General features: G+C 41.2%; 1 long non-coding RNA gene across 1 annotated transcript; it reads right to left on the bottom strand.

The window, feature by feature from the left end:
• Positions 1-343: 343 nt before the first annotated feature.
• Positions 344-1616, bottom strand: LOC140740939 (uncharacterized). The gene is made up of 3 exons (XR_012101965.1): positions 1505-1616; positions 940-1260; positions 344-466 (listed from the first exon to the last, which is right to left on the bottom strand). It is a non-coding gene; the product is annotated as an uncharacterized lncRNA (long non-coding RNA).
• Between the last annotated feature and the right edge of the window lie 13083 nt (positions 1617-14699).

Below are 14699 nucleotides of genomic sequence, written 5' to 3' on the forward strand. Positions count from 1 at the left end.
CTGAAAGCTGCCTGAACTAACCGACTATTTCTAGAAAATTAGAACTAGGGGATATTGCATTGTATATTGACTTCATCGCCTAACGTCATTACCACCAAAAATTAGAATTCAACTGCAAGTCAGAAAATTTAATTGCCCATTCATTTCGTACCTCGGTAAGAATTGGGAACGGTGTAGATAGCAATTGCAGGAGTCTTTAACGCGATATGTTGCACCAAACATATGCAAACAGTCCCGTTCACCTCTGAAGTGGAAACTGGAAACTGGAAGAAACTGGAAACTTTAAACAACCCTTCAGTATTTTCTTGTTTAAAGGTACTTATATCTGTTGTCGCTGGGGCACCGTTTTTATACCACGTAATATTTAATTCTCTCGGGTAAAACTCAGCCGTTTCACACACAAGTACCAAAGTCGCAGATGAGTTCCTGATTGCCCTGGATGAAAATTTCAATGGAGTTGGAGCAGCTGTGGGGTACAAAGTGTAAAATAAAACATTTTGAGGGGAGGAAATTAAACAGAATGTGAGAGAATGAAGGCATCCTCTGTAGGACTGTGTTTTTATCAGTAAATCTGCATGTCTTTTCAAGCGACAAATAGATGAATTACTGATATTGGTTAGCTCGCACAATGGGGCGCAAGAAGCCGACATTGATTCGGATTTCTGTAGGCTTGCGCTTCAGTTTGTGAAGTGTAACACTAATCAGAAGATAGTTTTGCTTGGTTTGAAATACAGAATATCTGCTGTCACACTAACATGTCCATTTTTTTTCTGGATAATAAAATCGAATTGTAAAACAAGGTAGTGAACGGAGCTTTAGATAATGCATTTGGCAGAGTTAACATAATTTGAGTAGGTCCTTATATTTTCAGAAATCTCAAAGTGATATGGTAACGTTATATAATAATTTCAGATACTCCTGCTCACGCATGCCACTCACCGCACACTTTCAGATCTGATCCTTCTCCTTCTCCAATGGTTTTTCCGTCACGCATGACTACGCACTGATAGATTCCCGAATCCTGGATAGTCGCGTTCAGCAGTTCAAAATAGCCCCCTCCTTTATTTTTGCTGACTAATCTCTTCCTGCCAGTAACTTCATTTTGTAGATATTCATTCTCCCCCTGCTTCCGCCAGCGAACTTCAATTCTTGACTGGTCATACGTAAGAGGGATTATGCAATGGAAAATGATGCTTCGTCCCATCCATATAATCTGTCGCTCTGGCATCTGTGTCACGGTAATCGAAGCTTCTTCAGCATCTGTTAAAATAGGTTGAGGTTGGTTGGTTGTATTTAACGTGGCATCAAACATTTCAGAACGCATGCCGGAATGGAAAGTATGAAGTATATAAGACCGTAAGACCATGAGAAATAGGGGCTGAATTAGGCAATTTGTCCCATTCGGTCTGCTTCGACTCTCAATCATAGTTAAAACAATAAATTCTACTGAGTTGAGTTAACCATTGTTCTGGATATTCTAGCACTTGAAATAATGTACAAATACCTGAGCAAGTGATCCTTGAGAGAGACAGAAACAAGAGCAGAAACATTGCAGTCATAATATTCTGAGCAAAGCAATCAACTGATGCTCCGCTTTCTTGATTAATGAAAGTAACGACTGTTCTGTTTTACATTGAAAGACTAAGCTATGACTTTTGGTTTTCTTCGTGCGTGTGCTGGTTTACACTTCCTGTTCATTGGCGAAGCAACGGAAATTCAAAGTACAATTAATTAATACAACCGCAAGAATTTCACAGGAGAACAGTCGGATGAACAGAACGAAAAGGAAGCATCGATGAGATTATTACATGAGTAAATGGTTTTAGAAGAGTTGGAGTATTTAGAGCATGGGAGAAACCGACACGATCACAGTTATACTCGGGAAACTACCAAACAATAAAACTGGGGTATTCCGAAATATCTATGCCAAGGAAGATGTTACAGAAGAAGGAAAGAAAAGGCTGCGTACAGAGATATAAAACGGCCATAATTCAAATGTGGGATGTACTTTTGCTGCATATCTCAGTAATCTAGTCGGCACCAAACCTATAGAATCAAAAGTAATCATAACTAACACAGCAATGCAGAAACAGTTAGTCTGAATAGTGGAACTCAGAGGTAACAGAAAATCACGGCGAGTGTTTCAGTAGGATGGGACGAAATACAGGTCCAGGACTGGGATTAGAAATTGGCACAGAGAATTGCGCCCACCCATGGCAAAGTTAATTTCAAGTCAAGTAGGTTTTTTAGGAAGATCTTTGGAGTTTTAGTTACACAACAATATTTTATAAAGACGAAAGATATTACATTTCTGATCTCCACGACACTTCGTCACTACTCTTGAATGTGAGTCTCCGATGTCTAAGTTTAAGTTACTCAAGAGTGAAAATTTTCGAAACATAGTTCCGGAGGTGATGTATCACACTTGTGTAAATTTACAGGGAATCGAGTTCTTTCTGCTATTTTTCAGGGCATAGAACGATATAGGGAGATTTTTACGATCGATAAGGTGATGGTTGGTGTTACGTTTGCATATAAAGAGAAGCATTCTTCTTGCTAGAAGCTTAAAGACTTCAGAGATATTAAGTTATCTGAAATCCACTCTCAGGTTCCTGGGAGGTGGGGGATACCTCTTTTGTGCGTTCTGCTGTATTTGGGCATTGTTAACATTAAAAATTGAAGCCCATTTAGGGCATGTTTTCTGTCAATACAGGTAAATAAAGATTTAAAGGCAAAATTGAATATCTCACGTGGAGCGAGCGAACGGTAGCAACTTTAATGTTGAACAATGGCAGAAGTACCACCGGCCAACAGTACTCTTCTGCAGTTCAACAACTTCTGTTTAAGGTTACATTCCAATCTGTGTTTTATAGATGTTTTCTGAAGATATCTGGACCACCACAACAGGAATTGATAGAAGGCTTGTATGGTCATGGAAAAAAGAACTTAGTCGTTGTATGTGAGGTTAACGGACCAGTTACAGCTAACACGCTCAGTACATTTCAAAACTAAAATCTGTACGTCGTTATCTAGGGCCGGAGGCTACATATAGACTGCATACAGATTCAGTTCTCCAAATTAGACTACAAGATCATAAGACATATGAGCTTAATTATATCATTCGGTTCATAGAGACACCTCGCAAATCCACCATGCCTGATCTATTATTCCCCTCAACCCTATTCTGTCTTAGCTCCATAACCTTTGACATCTCGACAAATCAAGAACATATCAACATGCTATAAATATACGCAAAGACTTGGCTATAAGTTCCATAGATTCACTCCGCTCTGGCTAAATAGTTTCTTCAGCATTTGTGTTTTGAATAGACGCCTCTCTATTATGAGACTGCGCCCTCTTGTCTTTGTCCCAATCACTGTAAGAAACATTCTCTCCACATAAACTATATCTAAGCCTTTCGATGTTCGACAGACTACAATGAATTGCCTCGTTCTTCTCCTAAACTGCAACTTCTACATACTCAGAGGTATCAAACGCTCTTCATTCGTTGATATTTTTATTCTGGAAGCATTCCCTAAAACTTACTCGCGGCCATCTTCAATGCCAGCACATTGTTTCTTAGATGAGAGGCCCACAACTGCTCATAGTACGCCGTGCGATCTGACCAATGTCTAATAAAACCTCAGCATTACGCACCTGATCTTATATTTTAGTACTCTGGAAATGAATGTTAACATTACATTTGCCATCTTTACCATCGATTGAACCTGCAAGTTAATCTCCCGGTTAGAAAATACTCAATGTCTTTTTATTCATTCTTCCAAAGTGCATGAGCCCTATAGTATATTCAATCTGCCAATTTGTCCATTCTCCCATACTCTCTAAGTCTGTCTACAGACTCCCTGTTTTCTCAACACTACTGGGACCTCGACCTAGCTTCGTATCAGCCATAAGCTGGATCACAAAGCTATCAATTCTGTCATCCAAATCATTGAGTTGATATAAGTTGAAAGAAGCGTACGCAACACTGAACTCTGGGGAACAGCACTGCGGCATGCAGCCAACCAGAAAAGCCCCTCTGTATTCTCACAGTTTGGCTCCTGCCAGCCAGCCAATCTTCTATCCATGCCAGTATCTTTTATGTAATGCTATGGACTCTTAACTTTTTAAGCTGCTTCATGAACAGCACCTTGTAAAAGACCTTCTAAAAGTTTATGCAAGACTTTCCTTTTATCAACAAATTTCATTTCAGCTGATTTGGCCGAAACAGTCAAACCTCTAATCAAATTGTATGATTTTGCATTTATTATGCTCAGCAAAACTGGCAACTTCTTTTCGTTAGCAATTTAACTTGCTTGCAATGCTCATTTCGTTCATTATACATTACGTAGTTATTTCTTGTGCAATCAAACACATTTATATTTCTGATGTTGCCAGTCAATTTTGCTTTTTATTATTATTAATTATAATTATTTCCGGTACTCACTGTTTATGAACCTGTAAATTCATCCATTTTCTGCCTTTTAAACTCTACCACCTCTCTCCCTTTATGAAGAAATACGCGTGCACTTTGTTTTTAACTCAAGTGTCTCTCTCCCCTTGCGAAGAGAAACAAGTGCTGTGTTTCAACAGATAGTAGTCCTCTCTGTTTCATTTTTAGACTACCTCAACACCCCTGTTATATTTTGCAATTGGAGAAACTAGTTAAAAGTAAAACACGGGAACTGCGGATAAGTGTGTCCACTCCATTCTACTTCAGTGAGGTGTGTACATATGACCTGATGCTGTAATCACATAAGGCATTCACGTACTTTACATTAACCCATAATACTTATGTAAACAACAAAGTGTACACTATCAAACAATATATTTACAATATTAATTAAACGTTACTGAAATATTAAGTACACAACAACACCTTTTACTAACGTTGAAGTGTTATTGGCGTTTAACTTGGAGATTGTATTGTCTATCAATAATTGTATTGTCGTAATGTGGTTGGTGATTAATCATGTTAATAAGCAATGTTACCAAATGGTGAATATCTGCAAAGAAGAATTGCATTTCTTTGTTCCAACTTCAGAACAATGTGACGATAGGGACCAGGCTGCTCTCGGTGTGCACAAGTAAGCATAATGTGTATTTGAGGAAGTAGTTTGAGTTTTCATAGTCCAGATAATCGGCAATAAAACTAGCAGGTTTTGCCCTGTTTCCTCAGAGCCCTAGATCTAGACTCTCCTACAAGAAGGAACATCCTCTCCATCTCCATCCTATGAAGATCCCTGAAGATTATATACATTTGAATATCTCCCTGCAATCACGAGGACAGAGTTGAACAATGTGTGCAAAATGTTAAAAAGAGTGGAAGCAGCAAAGTAATTTCCTTTTGTTCAAAGGCTGAAGAATAAGGTGACTGAATCCTTAGTTAAAGTTAGAAGATCAAGAGTAAGCGCATGGTGGAACTTTCAACAAAGCACTGTATAACTGGAATTCTCTCCATCCAAAGGGCAATTGAACCTTTCCAGGAAAAAAATGGATCATTCTTTGTAGTTTGAGGGTTCACAAGACTGATGAATGCAGCTAACCGAGTTACAGACCGTTAAGAATTTCATCCAAAATAGCTTTGTGGAGTTCAGTGGCTTCTTTCAGTTCAGAGTGATGCCGAATGAAAGAACAATTATAAGTCAGTAGTCTTTCCCACTAGCCCACTAGTTGACACTATTGAACATACCCAGTAAACTAAACGGAATTTTGAATCTATCCAAAATCCTATTTTAAGTTGCAGTGTACAGTAGATTATAGTACTGGCAGTGAAATACAAACTCCAGTTGGCTTGTGTGACCATTGTAAGGACTAGTTCCCTGTGGTAAAAAGGAAACACACACATTACAGGAATAAGCTGACTTCCATGTCAGCAGTTAACCCTAAAAACACTGGTCAAGTTCCTTTGTAGAGATCGGAGCCTTGTAGTGTGGGCATTAAATAGGGAGGAGCGGGGTATGAGGGTGGGGATTTTCGTGCAGGTGCATATGCCACAGATGAGAGTTGAGACATGTGTAGGGCAACTCACCCACCATACAGAATAATTCACAGATTACCTACGAGTTCATCCTCTACGTTTTCTCCTATGTGACCCTGTGAATTATCCTTCTCAAATTTGTTTAAGGCATCGTCTACAAGTTCGTGTGAGATCTGATCCAGTGTAATGGTGCATTCCAGATATAAGGAACGTGTTGCAATTTAAAACAAGACTCATTTCCTTTTTGGTCCTTAGAGATCATTTTGGCCCTTGGAGATCATTTTGAAATCATAACATCATTGATAATGCAATTATGGCTTAAGTGGAATAAGAACCAGCTTTCAAGAAATGAAACCTGTACGGAATTTAATCAGTGGCATATTCATGGAGCCATCCATCAGCACTGTAACATAAAGGTTTTTTCCGGGTGTCTGGCTTTTAGAACAGTCATTAACATTGAACATTCCAAATGATAGATAGATAGATAGATAGATAGATAGATAGATAGATAGATAGATAGATAGATAGATAGATAGATAGATAGATAGATAGATAGATACTTTATTCATCCCCATGGGGAAATTCAACTTTTTTCCAATGTCCCATACACTTGTTGTAGCAAAACTAATTACATACAATACTTAACTCAGTAAAGAATATGATATGCATCTAAATCACTATCTCAAAAAGCATTAATAATAGCTTTTAAAAAGTTCTTAAGTCCTCGCGGTAGAATTGTAAAGGGAGTATTGGATCTGCTGGATTCTACCACTGTCGAATCAGACATTAGAGATAGGTATAATATTACTGATAATATCAAGGCATTTGTTATCTTGTGTCTCCAGTACAGTCCAGTACAGTATATATATATACTGTATACAGTGCCTATAAAAGGCCCCAACCCCCTTGGAAGTTTTCATGTTTTATTGTCTTAAAAAATTGAATCACAGTGGACTTAATTTGGCTTTTTGACACTTTTCAAAAAAAACTCTTTCGTGTTAAAGTGAAAACAGAGCTCGACAAAGTGATCTGCATGCATTACAAATATAAAACACAAACTAATTGATTGCAGAATTTTTCACCCCCTTAATATGACACACCAGATCTTCGCTTGTGCAACCAATTGGTTTTGGAAGTCACATTATTAGTTAAATGGAGATTTGATTTTGGAGATCTGTGTGCCGTCATGGTGCTTCAATTAATTGTAGTAAAAGTACACCTGTGTCTGCGAGGTCCAACTGCTGCTGAATCAGCATCCTGGCAAAAACTGCACCATGAGTACAAACTAACACTCCAGGCAACATCGTGAAAAAGTTACTGATTAAGCATAGGTCAGGAGAGAGATACAAGGAAACTTCCAAGGCACTGAATATCCCTTGGAGTTGAGTTAAGTCAATCATCAAGAAATGGAAGGAATATGGAACAGCTGTAATTCAGTCTAGAGCAGGTCGTCTTCAAAAACTGAGTGCCCGTGCTAGAAAGGGACTGGTGAAGAAGGCCAACAGGAGACCTCTGATAACTCTGGATGGGTTACAAGCTTCACCTCCTGAGATGGGAGTGAGTGTGCATGCAGCAACTGTTGCCCGGGATCTTCCCCAGTTGCAGCTTTATGGGAAGGTGGCAAAGAGAAAGCCCCTTTTCAAAAAAAAAACACATGAAATCTCGTTTTCTAGAAGGCATGTGGGAGGCTCTGAAGTCAGCTGGAAGAAGGTTCTATGGTCTGATAAAACCAAAACTGAGCTTTTATCCATCAGACATCATTATGTTTGACGTAAGGCAAACACCACACACCATCAAACCACACCATCCCTACTGTGAAGCATGGTGCTTGCATCATGCTATAGGGATGCTTCACTGCAGAAGGCTCTGGAAAGATTGTGAAGATAGAGGGTAAACTAAATGCAACAAAATACAGGGTAATCCTAGAGGAAAAGTTGATGCAGATTGCATGAGACCTGTAACTTGGGAGATTTGTTTTCCAGGAAGACAATGACTCAAAGCATAAAGCCAAAACTACACAGGAATGGCTTTAAGACAACAAAGCTAATCTCCTGAAGTGGCCAGATCAGACTCCAGTCCTCCATGCAAATGAGAATTTTGTGGTTTCATTTGAAAAGTCCTGTTCACTCACGGTCCCAGTGCAATATAACAGATCTTGAGCAGTTTTGGGGAAAAATTGTGTCGACCAGAGAACTAATAGTGACCTAACCAAACAGACTCAAGGCTGGAATTGCTGCCAAGTGCGCATCTACTAAATCCTGACATTAAGGAGGTGAGTATTTATGCAATCAATTACTTTCTGTTTTACTTCTGTACCTAATTTAGATCACATTCTATAGATCTGTTTTCACTTTTCCCTAGGAAAGGGTTCACTACTAATGTAATGGTAATTCAGTAAAAGCAATGTTTTGGGTTATGGTTAGAGCTAACGTATGGTTTGGAAGAATGTGAATTGATTTTTCTGTCGAAAGGGAAAGGAAGAGAGAAGATGCTGGAGAGAACTGGTCGTAAGATACGACCCGGTGAGGAGACCATGATTCGATGGAGCCAAGCAGCGAGATCGATTGAGTATTGGTGATTTGATCTCCAACTTGTGAACATTTGACTGTTTATTTAAAATGGCCCTGTTTCTTTCTTTTCTTTTCTAACCCTTTAAGCTTCATAAGTATAATTCCTCTAATCGGATGCAGTGTGCTGTCTGTTGTTTCTTGTCACAGAGTTGTAACAGGTTTGCAAATTACATAACAGCCACATGTTAGAGTGCTGAACAGACCTGATGGAAATGGGGTGTGAGTTAACCATCCCCCCCCCTTTTGATAACTATGAACTATTGCTATTGCTATGCTGCTAATGAGAGAGAGTGATGAAGCACAGAGGCAGGAACATCTGCTACAGACAAGAGAGAGACACACACACATTTGATTTATGTATTATGGCTTCCGGGATTGTTTACCTTTCGCTGCAAGGACGTTACTTTGCTCATTAACATTCCTAAGGAGACAGCAGGAGTGGCCTGATTTGATGGGCATGGTCATTTTGAGTTGATGGATGGCTGATACCCCGTCAACACTTCCACAGCCACTCATTCATCTGTATCATCGTTCTATTTAGGTCCTGACGAGCACGTGACACTCAGAGTAATCCACCAGCATTTTGTGTGTTGCGTATATGGTAATATAATGGGTGGAGACATGCATATTTCACAACCACCGTCATTAAGAGGATGGTCTGGAGCGATGTTTTTTTAACCTCGGTTTGTGTTCTGTGTTTGGAGCACAATAAATGAGTTCTTATGGTTTTCCTTAGACTTAAAATACCTCACATCGTTATGTTTGTGAAAAATGACACTGTTGATCCAGATGCTCTGGAGGATTCCAGAGTTATAGAACACATACGCCAATACAGTCACTTTGAAACTGCCAGAGTTTTGGGAACAAAAGGCTGTAACTTGATTTCTACAAGCCAAGGCCTTATTTGCGTTGTGAGAAATCTTTCTACTATCTGGTGGCGTCACTCAGTATATCCACGGCTGTGAGAGTGGTGAGTTTACTTGAATACCTACTTGAACATGATAAATAACGAAAGCTGAGAAGTAATCTTTTAGACTAATTTTAGACTAACAGTGTCTGAGCGCGGCAAACAATTGCATCCTTGACTGGCCTTAGGGATGCTAGGTCTTCGGAGCTAATGGATAACATGCTGCCAATCCTGGGAAAGCACCATCCTTCTTTTAATCTTTAGTAAACCCTTCATGCAACAAGTGCATGATCAGGTTCATATAGCCCTCGGTAATGGAACTTCGAAGGAAGTTAGGCAGCTTGCTAAAATGGCTGATAGCCTTCACTCAGCCAGGCCGCAGTCCATAATAACTCCACTGTTCCCTGCCTCTATATGCCCGTTCAGCAAGGCATCCAGCACATATGTGACTGCAAAACACACAATGCTGTGTCTGTGCTTTTGCCATGCTCGCTTTGGAACAAACGCCAACCACATTGCAGCTTCGACAGTGCTAAAACATCAAGACGTCTGAGGGCTGTGAACACCATGGGTTCCAGCTGCTAGGGTAGTCACTACGGAGATCCTTTTAGGGTGACACTTCCTGTGTGACACGGGTGCTCAAGTGAGTGTGCTGCCAGCATCGCCTATTAATGAGAAGGCAAATAGCTGGAGGCCGCAAACGGAAGCAGAATCCAAAGAACGGGTGACGTTCTGCTTCAGTAAGTACACACTTCGCTCTGGCTAAAGTGGTCAGAACTTTGCTCAGTGCCGATTTGCTGTGTGCCCAAGTAGTGTTAGTCCCTTTTAAGTACTGCCGACTTGTGGATTTTTCCCGCTCCCCAGGAGGTTCCCCACAGCAGCTGTCAAACGTATGCACGACAACATGTCACTTTACTCGACTGCTGGGCGAATTCACAAACTTCACCAAGCCCACATTCGCAATTACAGTCACAAAACGTCCGCACATGTAAAATGAATGCAGTAAAGCTGGCAATTGCAAAGGCTGAGTTTGCTCTTTTGAATAAAGTATGAATTTTTAGCCAACCTTCCCTGAAAAGAAACAGGTAGTTAAGTTTCGCTTACCTTTCTTAAAATTAATCTGTAATCATAAATTTTAATAACTTATAGAGATGTCAGGCGTAAGTTTTTTATGGGAGATATTAGGGGTAAGTTTTTTATGCAGTGATGTGTGTGTGTGTGTGTGTGTGTGTGTGTGTGTGTGTGTGGAATGGGCTGTCGGCAATGGTGGTGGAGACGGAATACGATAGGGACTTTGAAAGTACGACTGCACAAGTACATGAAGCTCAGAAAAATAGAGAGCTATGGCTAACCCTAAATTAAAGGCATGTTCAGCAGAGCTTTGTGGGTCGAAGGGCCTGTATTGTGCTGTAGGTTTTCTATGTTTCTATGTTTCATAAGGCAACATAATAAATATCTGTTAAGTATCTGGCTTAAGTTAAAATGAGATTTAGCTTTTCTAAACAAAATGCTGGTAGAACACAGCAGGCCAGGCAGCTATAGATATAGGGAGAGACCCAACGTCGACAGCGCTTCTCCATATTGATGCTGCCTGGCCTGCTGTGTTCTACCAGCATTTTGTGTGTGTTGTTGTTTGAATTTCCAGCATCTGCAGATTTCCTCTTGTTAGCTTTTCTAAAGGTAGTTTTGGTAGATTTAATTTAAATAAGTTGTTTATTGATTTTAATGAATCCTATTCACAACATGAAAATGTATTAACAATGTTGAATAGTAAAATTACTTAAAAAATTATAAACCAGTGCAATATAAATAACAATATAGCCTAAGGTACTATTTTATGCAAGAGTTTGAAAGTGACATTATCAGGTTTATTGTTTTTTTCCTGGTCAGATACTCAATTCTGGGTCGAGATGGGCACACAGATTTCACCTTTAACTGAATTGAAATTATCTCTATCCTTGCTTCTGATGCTTGTTAAACAAGGACAAGCTTGCTGGTATATATAAAGAGTTGAAACCTGCAACAAAATTCCCATTGATTTCCTGTGAATGGCAGTATACTCTTCCTTCACAGAAATCCAGAACTGGTCCAGGGACAGGTTAATAAATCTCATCTTGAGTGCACGATCGGACTGTAGCTCAAAAGGTTCTTCCTGTTTCTCTCAAAGTTAAGTTCTCAGGTTGAGCAGAAGACTTAGAGAAAGGGTCTTTCAGCCATGGAAACAACCATTGATGGGTTACCATCAGTACGGATGCCAACACAGTTCCTCCATAATAGACCTTTTGTTTCTAGACATGAAGACAAAACATTAAATATCTCATAATATTTACATCTTTCGGACAGCTCTATGCAACACGATAAAACTTTCTAGAATTTCAAGATGATTTACAAATCTTACAAATACTACAACATGGCATCTATTGCTGAAATCTGTTGGCTCATCAATCTGAATAGAGAAGCTGTTTTCTCAGTCTATCACAGAAAACAACTTAAGTATCTTGTGGCATGCCATTAATACGTCGACTTATCGTACTTTGAGAGTGAAACCTTTTCCAATTTCTCATTCTGCTTCTTGTCCTAGCATTTTAACCACCGTAACTTTAACGTGCTGACATTATTGGGTTCTTACCGACTGTGTTACTTTAACTGTTTTGGGTATAAGTTCTGCGACTAAATAACATTTACAACCAGGAAAGCGGCAGGCCAGCAGTTGAGTCCTGGCGTGTAAAACTTCCTTCTTTGGAATGAATATTCTCTCCAATTTTCTACTGCACCAGCTGAGTTTATTCGCTCCCTAAGGCAGTCGGTGGCGTGTAAATGGAAGTTGGGGGAGGAAATTTGGGAAGAAAAGGCTCACGTCACAGCCTAAGTGGTGCGAGTCTATCCAATGCTCCGGAGAACGCACTTCACCCTCTTCATCAACCTAACGTCCTCCCCTTTGTACTCACCAATTATCAATGACTCCCCTATCTCGCATCAACCAAATAAACACGTACTACCATACTGAGCTGAGAGAGCTCTCCTGAGATTGCCCACAGGGCTGCTCGGTCACTGCCCATCACTGTGAACACTCACATCGCACATCATGTGAAGTTCAAATAACACAGTTTTTTTTTGTTAATCACGACCTATCACAGAACTGTGCAGCCCTGGTTGAGAAATCCTGGTCTAAATGTTCGTGTATTTCTTACGTTTCAAGTTCCACTCTATATCAAAGTCCTGAGTGAACATACAATACAAGGATGGCGTCCATCATTCTATAGATTCCTGTAAGTCTAAGACCCATTTTCAACTTCACTGTGTCTCATTATCCCTGAGAACTACTTGACTTTAACGGCCTCGGGCTGAAGTAGAATATCGGCAGAACGTTGACTAACTTATGATGATTTTGAAGCAATATCGAAGGACACGTGCTTAGCAACATCAGCATATGGTTATCAGCAACATCTTAATTGTTGCAAGAAAAATCTTACGATTTAGCAGACAAGTCCTTTGGTTAATATCTCCCACCTACAAGCTTCTTACAGCATTTCAAATAGAAGATTTGCTTCTGTGTGATAATTGCTGTGGCTATAGGGCACTCGACAGTTAGTACATTTTGTGGCCACAAAAGAGACACCAGGGTGCTGTTTTCACTCCCGGGTTCTGGGGTCAATAATGTATTGGAGCTGCTTCAGTATATTCGCAAGGGGAAGGGGTTACATTCAGATGTCGTGGTGCTTATAGGCAGAGAAGGGCCGAAGAGCCTGTGCTGGGCTGTATGTTCTATGTTATGTCACAAATATATATAATCTGTTAGAGCCACTTCTGGGTATTACATACAGGTCGCCCCACTATAGCAAAAGTTGAGGCACTGGAAAGAGTGCAAAAAGGGTTTACCAGGACGCTGCCTGGTTTAGAGGGCATGTATAATCATGGGATGCTGGATAAACTTGATATGCTTGCTCTGGAGCACCTTATACTGAGGAGAAAACTAATAGAAGTTCACGAGTTTATTTGAGACATAGATGGCATGGACAAAGAGTATCGATTTCCAAGGGTTGAAATGTCTGATACCAGAGGGCATTCCTGTGTCATGGTCCAGTCCATGAAATCCGCATTCCCATTCATATTCCAGTCCGTGGACTTCAGACTCCAGATCGTCCGGCTGTCCCTTGTTTCAGGTGGGCTTAATCATAGGCACCTGATTCTCGTCTTGGGGCTGGGAATATACGTGGCCCTGGGGTCGAGTGTGGTTGCTGGTTTGTCTCATCAGTGTCCTCTTGGAGCAACCCGCCGGTGGAAGGCTAGAGCAACCATTAGTGAAGTCTAGGCTTGGTTGGAGGACCACCGCTTCATGGAACCTGGTTGTCTCTAGTCGAAGCAGTCATCGTGGTATGGATTCGGCTGTTTCCGTGGCCAGCAAAGGGTGCTGGCCGCCCCAAGACTCGGAGCCACACCGGATTGAACTCCATTCCTGTCCTAGCCTCCGTGGGGTAAGTCCGGCCGACCTTGCCATTACCCTGAAGCTGAGCTGTTCCCTTTCCCCTCCATCTGAACCCCTGACAGTTTCCTCAGCAGTTTACCACAGCAGTCATCCCGGCCCCGCATCCTAGTAAGCATCCCAGCCCAGCGTCCAAGGAAGGGGCCCAGCCCTGTGCTCTGAGAAGGAGTCCGAGCTCCATACTCAAGGGCCTAACTGAGCCGAGCCTCAAAGAACCATGTCCTCACTTAGTTCTGAGGTCCGAGCTCGAGTCAAGGCGCAGGTTCTGGGTCCTTGTCCGGTCTCTGGCTTAGAGTCCAAACCCAGGCTCCGAGTTCCTAGTTCCTTGTCCTAGTCCCACTTTCCAAGCTAAAGTCCTAGTCCAAGTCTGTGTTCCTGTCCCAGCTCTTAGTCTGTGTCCAGTCCAGTCCAGTACCAAGTATTTCAGTGTCTGTGTCTTACATTGGAGTCTTCCATCAACACCCACAGCATGACTTAACGAGCCAGCCATGCATGGACCAAGTAACGCAGACACTGTCGTCTAACTCTCATCATTCTGGGTTCCCTCCGGGTTCCCCCTCCCGCTCGGGTCGTCCTTAGTCCTGGAGAGCCTGGTCGGTCGTCCAGAGGCTCCCAGAGGGGGTGAGGGGTGGTCTGGACCGTGGACTCCGGACTCCGGGTCTTCCGGCTGTCCCTTGGTTCAGTTGGGCTTAATCATAGGCACATGATTCTCGTCTTGGGGCTGGGAATATAAGTGGACCTGGGGTCGAGTGTAGCTGC

This window comes from Hemitrygon akajei, chromosome 17 (assembly GCF_048418815.1).
Source record: "Hemitrygon akajei chromosome 17, sHemAka1.3, whole genome shotgun sequence".
Taxonomy (NCBI): Eukaryota; Metazoa; Chordata; class Chondrichthyes; order Myliobatiformes; family Dasyatidae; genus Hemitrygon; species Hemitrygon akajei.